This window comes from Coregonus clupeaformis, unplaced genomic scaffold, assembly GCF_020615455.1.
Source record: "Coregonus clupeaformis isolate EN_2021a unplaced genomic scaffold, ASM2061545v1 scaf0132, whole genome shotgun sequence".
NCBI lineage: Eukaryota > Metazoa > Chordata > Actinopteri > Salmoniformes > Salmonidae > Coregonus > Coregonus clupeaformis.
This window is the reverse complement of record NW_025533587.1, coordinates 684320-699316: the sequence shown is the minus strand read 5'-3', so window position 1 is coordinate 699316 and position 14997 is coordinate 684320. Positions and strand designations below refer to the sequence as shown.

General features: G+C 40.0%; 1 pseudogene; it reads left to right on the top strand.

The window, feature by feature from the left end:
• The first annotated feature begins 630 nt into the window (after positions 1-630).
• LOC123483481 lies at positions 631-14746 on the top strand (annotated as a pseudogene).
• Positions 14747-14997: the final 251 nt, after the last annotated feature.

Genomic DNA, 14997 nt, shown 5'->3' with positions numbered 1-14997 from the left:
TCATGACAAATCCCATCATTTAGTGTTTTGTTGATGGTGGTTGAAAGCACTGTCTCAGGCTCCGCTCTAGAATCTCCCACAAGTGTTCAATTGGGTTGATTTCTGTTGGCTGACACCCACCCACATACACACGACCCTAAACATGGTGGAATGTTAATTGCTTCATTAACTCAGGAACCACATCTGTGTAGAAGCACCTGCTTCAATATACTTTGTATCCCTCATTTACTGAAGTTTTTCCCTTATTTAGGCAGTTACCTGTACAATGGTAGTAAATAAATGAGTGTCAATGTAAAATGAAATATAGAAAGGCATGCAGGTATAGCAAACTTTTAGTTAAATGTTTACTTTTGGGTCGTTTAGTGGATATTTATGTTTTGTAAAAAAATGAGCATATTTACAGTATGATGAGACTAAAGTGAGGGTTTTTTGAAGGTGTGTCTAACCTTAACAATAACCATATGCCTTAAAAGGTTTGACAAAACAATTAATATGTTACATTTTCAAACATGAATTTGGAAAACAGTGATTAACATTATATTAGTTATAATAGTTGTGAAGAAATGCACACCAGTGTGTCAAAATTATTTTCAAAACAATAATGGATGACCTTTCGTTTTTTAAATCAGGATGCAGTTCCTGGATCAGCTTGGTGAGTCACATTAGCCTATGAATACTAACTATGAATACTATTAGCCTGATCGCTCCTTTGAGCAACAGTGGAGAGACAAACATTTGCATTTGGACAGTGTGTGCTCAAGATACTGAGCCAATAGAGTGAATTAATGTATTATTAATTTGTTACACATTGCCTGAGTTTAAGATGGCCATGGAGATTCACAATTTTGTTCTATCAAACCTCACCACTTATTTATTATGAATGTATCTGTAATTATACATTAAAATATACATTACATAAAGAGAAACCATCTATTGTGTTGTGGACACCAGGAAGAGTGTCTGCTGCTTTCGGGATAATGGGGATCCTAATAAAACACCAAATACCAAATGCTCAAACCACTGGAGTGGAGATGCTGCCTGAGATAAATACATACTGAATGAGGAAGGAAGGCACCAATCTATGTAAATAAGGAAATCACATAAGACTACTAAGTAACTTCTCTTATGCAATATTAACACCTGAGTTTATAATAAAAATATAGGTACATAGATAACTCACAATAATAGAATACTTAATGAAAATAAGCTAAAATCTGTATGTAAATGTCATGATTAGTGGACTGAAGAACCCTCATAAGACAGAACATCAGAGGTCTTAAAGTCGTCATTGAGTCATGTTTAACCTTTGGCCCCACCTCTGTGTTTTAACCTTTAGGTCCTTCCTCAAATACAGGTGGTTATAAAGACCTGATCCATCCTAAGCACCTCTCCCATATTACCTGTGGAGTACCTGTTCACTACTCACAGGATCACCATGGGGACAACCAAGGATATACAGATATGGACACTGATATGCCTGGCACTACTGATCAGATCAACACAAACAGGTTGGCAGAATATTAATTAACTTGCATAAATCAGAAACTGTTCTGATTATTATTATAATATCATTATTATACATTTTTCAAAGTCTGACAAATCTGTAAAATCGACGTATTATTTCATAAATCAGACTGATTGTTACATACAAATACTAAGTATTCAGGACAACACCAAATTATTATGATTATTGACACTTGGAATGTATGTATGGAAGAATGTAATCAACAAACAAATCTATGTTAATTCAGCAGGTCTATAGGTTTAAAAGCTGTAACCACAAGTTTAGTTTATAAATATACCCTCAATATATAATTAGGTGACTTTCAGATTTGATTATATACAGTATATATATCTTATGTAAAATCTCATTATCAAAAATAAATATGTATTAGCTATTCAGAAATGTACTAACACACAGAACATTGATTACATGTATTATACATGCATTTTGAAGAATTAGGCAGTAGGCATACAGTAGCAGTTTTTACGCAATCAGTAATAACGGTTTTCCTGTTTTCTGCTTCAGCAGCATACACATTTAATATGATCATATTATTACATTATTCATTTAAGTTTTCATCCTATTTCTGTTTCTTATACACATTTGTTTATGAGATTGTTTCTGTCTAAATTTGAAAATGTTACACATTTGTGGTGAAAAATCTGTAACCTTATAGAAATCGTTATCATTATTGATTGTTATCATGAGTGGTTGTAGCATAGTTTATAGTGTTATAAATACATAAAGCACTCCCCCCACTGAGTGTGTGTTAGTACCTTTCAACAAAAATTCAGATCGGGAACGAAAACAAGAACAGAATACAGACAAAACTAAAATGTATATCGTTAAAATAACAGTTGTGGTAAGTATATCTGATATTACTCAAATAATACTGACAGGAAACATCAGATGCCTAAATATGTAAAATAGGAACTGAACTGTCATCGGAATTCAATGTGTTTAGTTTACAAAGCAGACACTTGATTAAGGAATCTTCAGGCCCGTTGTATGTGTCGGATGACCTGTCAGCCAGGCCTGAGCTTTCCAAAATCTTTGACCCCACCTACGCGATTCATAGAACATCAAAGTAGTTCAGGCACAGAAGATTGACCCTCAAACATTGATTTTACAATTATTAGCCCCCTGCAGCTGTGTGGCTCAATTGTCAAGTGAAACAAACTGCCACATTAACTATGCAGCTTTTGGTAAAGTAGGTGCTCGATTTAATCTCTATCGCCACAAAGGCAGACTCCGCGAACGCAGGAACATTCCCTTTAAAATTCAATTGCACGATAGCGCTGAACTTCGGCGATATGGATCGAATGGAGCCTTAGGTCCGCCGTTAATATTGAATGGGTCACATCATGCCTCAAATGTCCCTTCATCTGGGACATACTGCTGTGCAAATCAAATATACTTCTAAAAGTGCAGTGCGACAATCTATATCTGCAGTGATTGAATTCCATCCGTAATGTACATATAATATTGTAAAATACTCATGAATTGCTTTTATTTCAGTGAGCCCCACCACAACTGTAACAATCATCCCGACAATAACCACGACAATACCCACGTTTTCAGGTAAATGTCTGACAGAATGCACACCAAATAAATGACTGGGTATCCATCAATAAGCTAACAAGGAACTGACATTTGTATTCCTTGTCCCTCAGGAGTGAATGCCTCACACAATGACCAGGTCTGCAGCACATGGGGTAACTACCATTTCAAGACCTTCGACGGGGACTTTTTCCAGCTCCCCTCCACCTGCAACCATGTTGTTACCTCACTGTGTAAAAGCAGCTATGAGGCTTTCAACATCCAGATGAGGCGGCAGGTGGTGGACAACCAGCCCACCATTAGCAAGATCACCATGAAAGTGGATGGTGTAGTGGTGGAGCTATCCAAGGGTGTTGTTGTGGTCAATGGACAGATGTGAGTTTCCCTGTCATTTGACTGATACACCATTCTGCAAGCACCTCTCTTGAGGATTTTATTTTTTACATTCTGGAATTTAATACAAATGTATAGGATGACCTTTAAGCATCTTCTTCCTCCTGAAGGGTGACCCTGCCATTCAGCTTGTCTGGTGTCAGCATCGTGAAGACTACATCCAATGTGAAGGTCATAGCCAAACTGGGGCTGGTTGCCGTTTGGAACAAGGACGACTCCCTAATGGTAAAATACCTGCTTTTCTAATACTTAATAATGTTACATTTTTCTTTAGATTAAAAGCATATTATTTGTCATCAATGGCAATGATCAGCAGTTGATCGGGAGTGAGAGACACCTATTTTTGGCTGCACCTTGTCTCATGTTGGTTGAAGCACTGTCTACTCACCTCCTGATATGTTAACATTGAAAGGCAGAATTACTTGAAGAACGAGGATGAATTAAACAGGATCTGTGAAGATCTATAGGCTATACACACACAGGCTCATACTCCAATGTTTATTTGATGAAGTGTTTGCAAATATTTGTAGATTTGAATGAGATTTTCACTCCCTAATACAAAGACCAATAAAAAGAAAGGTTATAAACATGGAGGATAGCCAAGACTGAACATGTGAATGGCGTTGAATAGGATGAGATTTTTTTTACTAAACACATTACATCTGGACATTCTACAGATTGAAATGAACGAGAAGTACAGAAACCAGACCTGCGGACTCTGTGGTGACTTCCAATGAAGTCCAAACATATAATGAGTTCATCATCAATGGTAAAAAGAAATCTGAAATTGCCCAAACTATTGAAATGTAACTACATTACATACTGTAGGTGGAACTAATTGTCAATGTTTGTGTTGTTGCAGGTGGGGAACTCTCTAGCTCTGACTATGGAAACCTCTGGAAATTGGATGGCCCTCTGGAAGTCTGTGAGGAGCCTATGCTAACTTCTGCAGAGAGTTGTGGAGATGAGGTATGCATTTCAAACAACAGAAGAAGAATACTAAACAATGTTAATAGAAGTTAGAAATGGCAATCAATCCATGTGATCCAACAAATGTTTTCTATATGGTAACCTTTTGTGGTTTGTCTCCATCTGTAGGAATTTTGTCAGCAGCTGTTCTCCAATGCAGCTTTCAGTAGCTGCACAAATTATTTGGACATGGACTCCTTCGTCGAGACCTGCCTGGCTGACCTGTGCCACTGTGATAACAGCACCAACTCCTTCTGCCTGTGCAACACCATCTCAGAGTACTCCCGTCAGTGTGTTCACGCAGGGGGGAAGCCACAGCAATGGAGGACTAAACAGTTCTGCTGTAAGCATGCAGATACTCTTCAACATGCCCCCCAACCACCAAATGATCAGGTTCACAATCTCTGTTAAAGAAACAGTTCATCACAATGTTTATTTTCTCAGATAAGACATGCCCCTACAACATGGAGTACCAGGAGTGTGGAAGCCCCTGTGTTGACACCTGCTCCAACCCAGAGGCCAGCCAGTTGTGTGAAGACCACTGTACAGACGGCTGTTTCTGTCCTCTAGGTACCACATAGGTTCAACTCTGGTGTATAAGTTAACCTTAAGCACATCATGAAAACATCACACCTTTACCCATTATGCCTTTTATATCAATGTGTGCAAAGTATCTGAATAATGTGACAAAGAAAGGAGTAAATATTGGATTTTTTCTCAGTTGCTTCCTGGAGTCAATGCAGTTCTCTGTGTAAAGTACACATTAGAATAACACTCCTTACTGAATGCAGTTTTAGCAATCTCTTAAACAGTGAAAATGAATAATTTTCTGTTAGGAACTAAAATCTTTCTTAATGTTGTATTAAAATTCTGCCGGATCTCTCACCAAATAGGTACTGTATTCGATGATGTCAGCAACAGTGGCTGTATTCCAGTGAGCGAATGCCTTTGTGTCCACAATGGACAAGTATACAAATCTGGAGAATCTTATACCAGCAACTGTAAAGAATGGTAGGCCAAGTACATCATCTGATTTAAACATGACGTATCCCATGCCTCATGTTCATGAATCATGCCAAACTCTACAGTGTGATTATCAAAACGAAATACTGTATGAATGCAGTTGTGAAATAAGCCAGTATAAATGTTCCCTTTAGCACCTGTGCTGGTGGTCAGTGGGCCTGTACGGACAAGGACTGTCCTGGGACCTGCTCTGTGGAGGGAGGATCCCACATCAACACCTATGATGGGAAAGCCTACACCTTCCATGGGGACTGCTCTTACATTCTGACCAAGGTCAGTTCATGTGGTGCAGTAAAGCAAAAAGCAATAGAAACTAGTAGAAAATCTTCATAACTTTTCAGTGCAAAGGTGAGGTAAAATTGCTTTTCCTCAAGCCACATGTTGACCTAGACATATGTCCAAAGGGTTCATTCTTTAAGTGAGTCACTCTCATTTCATGTTTATTCCGTCAAACTCATGCTTGTTTTCCTTCAGCAATGCAATGGAACTGAATTCACCGTGCTGGGAGACATTGTGAAGTGTGGGTTGACTGACACTGAGACCTGTATGAGGGCTGTTACCCTAGCCCTCTCCAGCAGATCCACCGTAAGGCAACTTTCCAAATATGTTTCAGAGCAAATAACATAATGACCTGTCAACTAATTTCAAAGCAAAGACACTTCTTTAAGATCATTATTCTGGCTTGCAAATAAATGTCCCTCAAACTTTTTGTCTAAACACACAATAACCTTATTTAAAATTGCCCTGATTTGGCAAATATTGCCGGGCTGTTTGCAATCTGTATGGAAATGTTTGAGTCTTCAGCGGAATGTTCAACAAAAATATATGAACAAATTAGAATTGTATCAAATATATGATCTTATCTAATTCACAGGTAATCCGAGTCCAGTCAAGTGGAAGTGTTTTTGTAAATCAGATTCTTTCTCAGCTCCCACTCTATACAGGTGAGATAATCCATTGTAATACCTAATTAAATTGTTGTGTGGATCAGTGTATAAACTCCATATCATTTATATTCACTAGATGAAGCCTTAATGGTGTCCCTCTTTTTATTTCATGTATTGCAGCTGAAGTGACCATCTTCAAGCCCTCCTCATTCTACATTGTTATCCAGACAACCCTTGGAGTTCAACTTCAGATCCAGCTTTCACCAGTTATGCAGATCTACATAACTGCCATCTCATCCTACAAAGGAACAACCTGTGGTATGCTTCAGATTCATCCACCAGTTTCATACCTTATTCTTCGGTGTCTCTATTCATAAAAATCGAATAACATCATATGACTTCAATTATTTATCCACAGGCCTTTGCGGAAACTACAATGATGTTCAGGCAGATGAGTTCAGAGTCATCAGTGGATTGGTGGAGGGCACAGCTGTAGCTTTTGCCAACACGTGGAAGACCATGGCCAGCTGCCCTGATGTCAAGAGTAGCTTTGAAAACCCCCTGCAGTTTGAGCATTGAAAATGGTACATATTTATTAAACCTACAGATGAATCACTTGTTGAATGATTATAACAAAGTTATATAAGAAAGAATATGCTGATGTTGATCAAATTATGATTGTCTTTTTCACAGAGAAATATGCCCAGCACTGGTGTTCCATGTTATCAGATCCTAAAGGAGTGTTCTCCCTTGCCATTCTGAAATAAGACCTGATGCCTACAAAACCGTCAAGTTAGTTAAGAAGGATACAATCACAAAGTAAAACTATTAAAGTCTTATGTGATGAGCAGGTTATAGTCCTGACACACTTTGACTATTTTTTTCCAACAGAACTGCATGTATGACAGCTGTAACTGTGAGAAGAGTGAGGACTGCATGTGTGCTGCCGTGTCCTCTTATGTCCATGCTTGTGCTGCCGAGGGCATCCAGCTCAGCGACTGGAGAGACACTATCTGCAGTAAGTAGACAGCATGGCACCATGGAGACCTCTTGCAATGTGTGGTCCTCTGTAGCTCAGCTGGTAGAGCACGGCGCTTGTAACGCCAAGGTAGTGGGTTCGATCCCCGGGACCACCCATACACAAACAAACAAACAAAAAAATGTATGCACGCATGACTGTAAGTCGCTTTGGATAAAAGCGTCTGCTAAATGGCATATTATTATTATTATTATTATTATTATGTTATTATCATAAGTGCTGCAAATCAATTAGAATGTAATGATTTTATTGACACAACAACCGTAGGGTTGAGTTACTAAATACAAATAACCGGAAGAAATAACTCCACAAATACAAAGATATAAGCAAACAAAAAATAGTATTGCTAATACTACTCATATCTAATGACTTTTCTCAGATAAATTTGCCACCTGCCCCAGTCAAACAGTTTATACCTACAACATGACCAGCTGTGGACGCACCTGCCGCTCCCTGAGTATGACAGACCGATCTTGCCAGGTGGAGTTTGTTCCGGTGGACGGCTGTGGCTGTGCAGAGGGCACATACATGGACGAGGCTGGCCAGTGTGTTGCCCCCACCAACTGTCCCTGCTATGACAAGGGCTCAGTGGTCCCTGCAGGAGAGGCTATCAGCAGAGACGGTGCCACCTGGTAAACACCTCCCTCATACATATAAAGCTAGGCGACCAAAATAAATACAAGTACTAGTGAAACTTGATGGATATATTCAAAACTGTGTCGTAATGATATTTGCTGTTAATTTGATTATCTAACTAACTATAACTATTAATACTGTAACTACGTTACAGCACTTGTAGGCAAGGGACACTGAGTTGCACTGGGGGAGCAAGACTATTTAGTAAGTTTGATGTTCTTTGCTTCCAATTTAGTAGCTATTTCTAAAATAAATGTGTCGATATTTGTATTTGTATTTATTATGGATCCCCATTACTTTTCCTGGGGTCCAGCAAAATCAAGGCAGTTATACATTTTAAAAACATAATATGATTTAACTCTTTACATGCATCCTTCACAAAACAGGTACATTTGAAATGAACCAAGAGGATTCAAGCAATTCATGTAAGACAATGTGATTAATGATGATGAATGTGGATATTTCTGGATATATTACAATTATATTCTGCTTGTTTGAGAATTGAAAATAGTTTTTTAAAACTTGTATTGTTATTCCATATCCCCAGTATGCACACAGCCTATGGTTTTCTTCAACTGCTCAACTGCACCTCCAGGAGCTTCAGGGTCAGAGTGTCAGAAGAGCTGCAAAACTCTGGACATGACCTGTGTGAGTCCCTCATTAACTCTAAATGGGATTGTCATACACTGTCACTATTATACCGAAGTTTTGTGTTGACTGAACAAAAACATTTGAGAATCTCAATTATGTCAAATACCCCCCCCAACCCCCCACCCCTCCTACCCCTCCCCGTGCACAAAAACATAGTCCACATTCCTTTAATTTGCCATGACTTATGTGTGTATTTTGTTAAAATCACTTTAGATCAGCACAGAGTGCACATCAGGTTGTATGTGCCCCACCGGACTGGTGTCTGATGGGAACGGAGACTGCATCAAGGAGGAACTTTGTCCTTGTTCTCACAATGGAGCTACTTACCAAGCTGGAGAGACCGTTAAGGTTGACTGCAATACATGGTATGCCTGTTTTGTGTCTTACATCTCAGGGGGGAGAAAACATAAAGAACATAGACTTAGAAATCATGAAAAAACTGACCGGCAATTTGTGACATTATGTGTGTGTTGTTCACAGTGCTTGCAAGGACAGACAATGGCAGTGTACCACACATCTTTGTGATGGAGTTTGTGCAATCTACGGAGAGGGTCACTATATCACCTTTGATGAGAAAAGGTTCAACTTTAATGGAAACTGTGAATACACTCTCATTCAGGTTTGTGTCTCTATTTGGTAGAATTTTATCAGCATTGAAAAGTGTGAATTTGAACCATATTAAGAATATTTTCCTTTCGCACAGGACTACTGTGGCAATACTAATGGCAGTGGCAGCTTCAGAGTCCTCACTGAGAACGTTCCTTGTGGAACTAAAGGCACCACCTGCTCCAAGACCATCAAACTCTTCCTGGGGGTAATGAGCAACTTGACTTCACACAATACTGTACATTCCATCCCTCGTGTAAAGCACAATCAACAAATGATCAACCAAACATCAAGTTGAGATCCGATTTCAGACCAAGTTATGTATGAAAACATATTTCTCTATTTCAGACCAGTGAGCTCATATTGGCAGATGGGACTGCTCAAGTTGTCAGGAGTACTCCAGAAGAGCAGTTTCCTAAACAGATCAGTCTTCTGGGGAATTATCTGGTCATTGAAGTCAAAAGTGGTCTAATCCTCATGTGGGACAAGAAGACCAGTCTGTCTATCAAGCTTAGCCCACAATACCAGGTATATTAAGATACTCTGATGAAGAACTGAATTCAGTATTCAGTCAAAACTGATATTACCAAGACTTTTGTAGAACCCTGCCAAGTCAATCATTTAAATTCATGATCTCTTTTCTTCAGGGGCAAGTGTGTGGTCTGTGTGGAAACTATGATGGCAACGCAAACAATGACTTCACAACTAGAGCCCAGGCGACTGTTGTTGATCCGGTGGAATTTGGAAACAGCTGGAAAGTTTCATCAAGCTGCCCAAGTGTATCCGCTGTAGTGCATCCATGTACCTCCAACCCGTACAGAGCGTCTTGGGCCCAGAAACAGTGCAGCATCATTAACAGTGATGTCTTCGCAGCCTGCCAGAACCAGGTATGGATATATTCAATTAGGGTATATTTCTAGTAAGATATGTGGATTTGTCTTTTGTGGACAAAGAAATGTACTTCACCATGTACGATGAACTACTGTATATCTTACAACACATTGCTGTGCTTTTAAGGTGGACCCCTCTCCTTACTACGATGCTTGTGTGAGAGACTCATGTGCTTGTGACAGTGGTGGAGACTGTGAGTGCTTCTGTACCGCAGTGGCAGCTTATGCAAAGGCCTGCAATGAAGCTGGAGCATGCGTAGCCTGGAGAAGCCCCCGAATTTGCCGTAAGTTTCTTCACAATCAACAGTGAAGTCTGAGCTGAGTAAAATCAAGAAGGTTGAACATAATTTTTTTGGGTTCTGGTTCAACTACATTAAGGCGCTTGTCAATTCAGTACTGGACCAGGTTGACACATTATCATATAGGACAGTTGATCATGGAAAGGTATCATTATTCTAGTTCAAATAATAAAAACGTTTTTTGTCCACCATATTTTGTCCTCCACATACAGCACTGTTCTGTGATTACTACAACCCCCCTGGAGAATGTGAGTGGCACTACAAGGCATGTGGAGCTCAGTGTATGAAGACCTGCAGAAACCCTTCCGGAAACTGTTCTAGTTTAATTCCAGCATTGGAAGGTAGGGATGTGACCATCTGACTCATTTTTTGTCTTTTTCGATATGCTTTCTGATTAACAATTTAAAGTGGATCTGACCCCGACAATTTACAATGACTCCTGTTATCCTTAACAAGACTTGACCTTTTGTAACCTCTTGGCTATTGTGCTTATTACAGGCTGCTATCCTAACTGCCCTGCGGCACAACCTTACTTCAATGAGGAGACAATGAAGTGTGTGGAGAGGGAACAATGTGGCTGCTATGACTATGAAGGAAACCAGTACACCAATGGACAGAATGTTCCGGCACAAAACTGTGAAACATGGTATGTTTAAATCATTCAATTCACAGTACCTGTGCTCTTTCAGAGCATATTCTAAATGTTCTAACTGTGAAAGTATTAGGTATTCTCTATTATCTTAATTTTTGGGAAGAGGGTGGGTAGGGGTTTGTCTAAGATGGGAAGGTCATGCTAGTTTTTCCATAGTGATGCCAATTATGACTATATGGCAATCTGAAAAGTTGCCCTGCTTCCCATGCATTTCACAACTTACAGTACTTTATTACCAAGACCTGATTAGTTTTACCTCTATAATAGTATGAGGGAAAAAAGTATTTGATCCCCTGCTGATTGTGTACGTTTGCCCACTGACAAAGAAATGATCAGTCTATAATTTTAATGGTAGGTTTATTTGAACAGTGAGAGACAGAATAACAACAAAAAAATCCAGAAAAACGCATGTCAAAAATTTTATAAATTGATTTGCATTTTAATGAGGGAAGTAACTATTTGACCCCCTCTCAATCAGAAAGATTTCTGGCTCCCAGGTGTCTTTTATACAGGTAATGAGCTGAGATTAGGAGCACACTCTTAAAGGGAGTGCTCCTAATCTCAGCTTGTTACCTGTATAAAAGACACCTGTCCACAGAAGCAATCAATCAATCAGATTCCAAACTCTCCACCATGGCCAAGACCAAAGAGCTCTCCAAGGATGTCAGGGACAAGATTGTAGACCTACATAAAGGCTGGAATGGGCTACAAGACCATTGCCAAGTAGCTTGGTGAGAAGGTGACAACAGTTGGTGCGATTATTCACAAATGGAAGAAACACAAAATAACTGTCAATCTCCCTCGGCCTGGGGCTCCATGCAAGATCTCACCTCGTGGAGTTGCAATGATCATGAGAACGGTGAGGAATCAGCCTAGAACTACACAGGAGGATCTTGTCAATGATCTCATGGCAGCTGGGACCATAGTCACCAAGAAAACAATTGGTAACACACTACGCCGTGAAGGACTGAAATCCTGCAGTGCCCGCAAGGTCCCCCTGCTCAAGAAAGCACATATACAGGCCCGTCTGAAGTTTGCCAATGAACATCTGAATGATTCAGAGGAGAACTGGGTGAAAGTGTTGTGGTCAGATGAGACCAAAATCGAGCTCTTTGGCATCAACTCAACTCGGAATGCTGCCTATGACCCCAAGAACACCATCCCTACCGTCAAACATGAAGGTGGAAACATTATGCTTTGGGGGTGTTTTTCTGCTAAGGGGACAGGACAACTTCACCGCATCAAAGGGACGATGGACGGGGCCATGTACCGTCAAATCTTCGGTGAGAACCTCCTTCCCTCAGCCAGGGCATTGAAAATGGGTCGTGGATGGGTATTCCAGCATGACAATGACCCATAACACACGGCCAAGGCAACAAAGAAGTGGCTCAAGAAGAAGCACATTAAGGTCCTGGAGTGGCCTAGCCAGTCTCCAGACCTTAATCACATAGAAAATCTGTGGAGGGAGCTGAAGGTTCGAGTTGCCAAACGTCAGGCTCGATACCTACATGACTTGGAGAAGATCTGCAAAGAGGAGTGGGGACAAAATCCCTCCTGAGATGTGTGCAAACCTGGTGGCCAACTACAAGAAATGTCTGACCTCTGTGATTGCCAACAAGGGTTTTGCCACTGAGTACTAAGTCATGTTTTGCAGAGGGGTCAAATACTTATTTCCCTCATTAAAATGTAAATGAATTTATAACATTTTTGACATGAGTTTTTCTGGATTTATTTGTTGTTATTCTGTCTCTCACTATTCAAATAAACCTACCATTTAAATGATCCTGGGAATAATTAAAATGTTTAAATTATATTTCTTCTTTTAAAGCACCTGCACAATGACTGGAGTGAGCTGCAGTTATGATGTAAATGGTAAGGATGAGATCCCCAAATGAAAGTAACATATTTAGCAATGACCAATGCAACATTAATTGAACCTAATTTAAAATACTTTTTTTGTGCAGATTGTACATGCTTGTATAATGGTAAACAACACCCATATGGAGCAACCCTCTACAATACAACAGATGGGATTGGTAACTGCATTGTTGCTGTTTGTGCCGTGAACGGAACCATTGCCAGGAACATTTACCCTTGTCAAGTGATCACAACTCCAGTACCAACCACAACATCCCCTCTGACCACAACAACTGTCCATGCAACTACAACACAGGCCTCTACAACAACACTAAAGCCCACAACTGTCTTCCACTTCTCAACACTTGGTAAGCAGAGAAACTCTTGAATGATTAAAGTGTAGCCCAAGTTTTGCTAAATACCATACTGATAAATGGTAATATTGATGGAAATGAATAGCAATTTGTATGTAAGGTGGTAGTAGAGGTCTTCTCGGGTCCAAAAAGTTGGACCCCAAACCGAACGGATCCGAGGCCAACCAGACCTAGACCCGACCCATACCCTAACGGGTCCAGGTCTAGACCAGACCCGATTGGACCCGAGTGACAAACTAATTATATTTATCAGCCAAGTTGCTCCTCTGGTTAATTAATAGGTCTTTATATTTTGCCTAGGCCTTCTATAAGTTAATAAATTCACTGTATTAGCGTAAAATAAATGTGGTACAGGCTATGCAAAGCCGTGTTCGGGTCCAATCGGGTCCACTCAGGTCAATCAGCTGTAATTACATAGACCCAAGACCCGATGACAATCAAACGGGACTCAACCCAGACAAGAAAGAAAAGTTTGAATTTTGGACCCGTACCAGCTCAGGTCCCTGGTGGGGTCTCGGGTATTCAGGTTCGGATGGAACCATGAAGACCTCTAGGTGGTAGTGATGAGTTTAATTCATATTGACCATATGTTAAAACTTGAATATGAATGATAAGTATTGTAAATACGAGCTATTTGGTCAATTCAAATTGTATTTTTCTGGCCTAGTTAACTAAAGATAAATATTTTTTCAAAAACAGAACCAACATCTACTTCAACTTGGTCATCCAATATTGGCACCACAAATCCTTCAACTACAACATCAGGAGCAAGTACAGTCACAATTTCCAAACCGACAACTCTAACTACAACAACTAATGTACCCTCAACAAGTACAGAAGTAGCTACATCGACCACAGCTGAATCTTCAACAAAGGAAGAAACCACAACTGAGACCATTATATCTACAAAGCCCCCTACATTTGTCACCAATGGTACAATAACAACGTCATCTCATTTCACCACCAAAACTTCAGTGACTTCGATTGCGCCAATTACAAAAACACTACCTTACCTTACAGGCACCTTGTGGCCTTTAACATCAACAACACAGCCCTCAACAACAACAGAATCAGTCATTACAGGTGGAATATTGACAACAGAGCCTCACTCCCAAATTACCAATACAACTACATCCGGGATATTCACACACACCACAGCATCATCATCTACAACAGTAATTGTTGAAGCCTCTACCTCAACATCAGAGCCCTCTACTTCAACCACAACTACAAAGGCACAAACAACAACTGCAGAGGTAACTAAATATACTACTATTGAAAGTTCAACGAGGAAAGAAGTCACAATTCAGACCATTCCATCTTTATCGACACAGCCACCTAAAATTGTCACCACAGGCCCAACAACCACTTCCAACAATGTAATTGTTGAAACCTCTACCTCAACATCACAGCCCACAACAACACTTGAAGAAACAACAGGGCCAGTTGTCATAACTTCCAAACCCACTACTTTAACAACAACTACAATTGCACCCACAACATCTGCAGAGGTAACTACACCTACCACAGGTGGAACTACAACAATTGGAAGAAACCACAACTGAGACAATTCCATCTATATCCACAAAGCCACCTAAAGTAGTCACCACCGGCCCAACAACCACTTCCACCACTGTAATTGTTGAAACCTCTACAT